This window comes from Pteropus alecto, unplaced genomic scaffold (genome assembly GCF_000325575.1).
Source record: "Pteropus alecto unplaced genomic scaffold, ASM32557v1 scaffold57, whole genome shotgun sequence".
NCBI lineage: Eukaryota > Metazoa > Chordata > Mammalia > Chiroptera > Pteropodidae > Pteropus > Pteropus alecto.
Genome location: NW_006442508.1, coordinates 3,433,091 through 3,435,310, shown reverse-complemented (window position 1 = coordinate 3,435,310; position 2,220 = coordinate 3,433,091).

Sequence of the window (2,220 nt, the reverse complement as noted above, 5' to 3'; positions counted from 1 at the left end):
TTGATGATGTCACAGCTATGGCAGCCCTGTGTCCGGAGCACTGGTGGCGGCGAGGGCTCAACAGGGAACAATGGATACCACCGGCACTTCTGTATGAGCAAGTCTTGCTTTGTCCCTCACTCCAAAAATATCTCCCTGTAAGTCCCTGGTGCCCCCTGAGCACAGCTGAACGGGCACTGGTGCTCAGAGCAAGCAGGTCCATCACTGCGAAAATCAGCTTGCGAACACAGGCCCTTTAAGAAGCATCTGTCACTGCTGCTGCCGCAGCCTCTGTTTCACTCAGCTGTTCGGAAACGAGCAGCCCCGCGTCCTCACCCCATCCTACCTTCTGCCTTTGCAGGGTGCTTTCTTGGATTTCTCCCTAGTAGTATGGCTTGTTCATCTAGATCCCAGGCGATTTTTTCTTGCTGCTACTCCTTGTTTCTGTCACAACTTTGATTTGGTCTCCAGAGGGAAGAACAGAGCCACTATCATCTACACCATATTTTTTCTCTCCCCATTTTTGAAATTTTTTATAATAAAAAATTAAAAATAAAAAAGATATCAAGCTAAATTTGATTTATGGATAATTTGAAATCTTGGGGACATTACCTGGAAACCTGTTTCTCATCTTAAAGACTAGATATTCTTAAAAGCCAGTGAAAGCCTTCCCACTGTAAAGTTAAGATGATCAAAATTTATAAGATGGAAAAGCCCTGAATTACATAGAAGCATCTGATAAATGCCAGCATCACAAGGACATGGTTTCCCAACACACCAAATTATGTCTTGGTGAGATAGAATTAATAAACATTTCTAAATAGATTCCCATGGATCTGTTTGCATAAAAATATTGTTAAGAGCCCTATATGCTTAGTGTAACTCTTTGTAAATTTCAGTATTTGTTTTCTTCACCTTGTATATATAATGATATATTTTCCAGTAGGAAAAAGTTAATACACCTAGTAAGTGGTAAACCTAGGAGTTATATCTGGGCGGTTTTAACTACAGTATAATGGCTCTCACTTATGACAGCATGGCAGATTAGACATGATAAGAAAGACTTCTCTTGAAATTATTTAGATGCCACATAAAAAGTGAAGATGTGAATAACAACATATTAGTTTAAACAATCATGGGAAAGATTAGCCCTCCTGCCACAAAAGAACATGAAAATATAGATGAAAACTCCAACACTTTGAGGTCGATAAGTGTTGCTTAAAGAAAAAAAGAAAAAAAAGATACCTTTCCATAAAAGAAAAAATATTGGTGTATTGGATTTTATCAAAATTAAAATCATTTTTGCTTTTTGAAAGAGATATAATGAAAATGAAAGAGTAAGCCTCAAAATAAAAGAAAAATTACTTTACATGTTTATTAATATGTTTACTTTCAAATAATATATGAGGAGTGGAATGAGAGGCTAAAATGTTAATTATATAAATAAGACAATTTAAAAAATAATTGTATTTTTCATCTAACATTTTAATCCCTGAACACCCATTTTCAAGTTAAGACCTACCACAAAGCACATTTTAAAAGACTAGAATCTATGCATTTGAAAATTATGTTGCTTATCTTTTCATATTGATTTGCAGTAATTCTTAATGTATTCTGGATGAAAGGGTTTTTTTTCAACATACATATTGCTATATTTAATATATGTATTGCTAACAATTTCTCCATCTGTGGTGTGCCCTTATATCTTCTCAATGGTATCTTTGATTAGCATAGTTAATAATAGTCCAATTTGTCAATTTGATAAATTGAGTTAAACAAGCAATTCACAAAGAAATGTATGAATGACCTTTGAACATGAAATGATGCATAATCTTATTAGTCATCATGGACATGCAACATAAAGCTTCATAGCATTCCAATGGATAAAATTTTAAATTGATGAGGTAACAGAGCAACTGAAATTTTCATAAATACTGGTGAGAATGTAAAATTGTTCAACCCTTTTGTAAAAGCTCGTTAGCAGTTTCTAAGGAAAATATATCTCTCCTGTTAGTCATTCCTTTCTTAGATACATACACACACAAAAAAATTCATGTGTCCACAAAGAGACTTGTAAATGAATTTCCATAACAGCTGTATTCATAATAGCTCAAAACTGAAAACAACCCAAATATTTCTCAATAGGGGATTGGATTTACAAACTATGAAATATTTATAAAATGGGTTATTATTTATTAATACAAAATGACAATGCACTGAAATGGCTAGAAACATGAATGA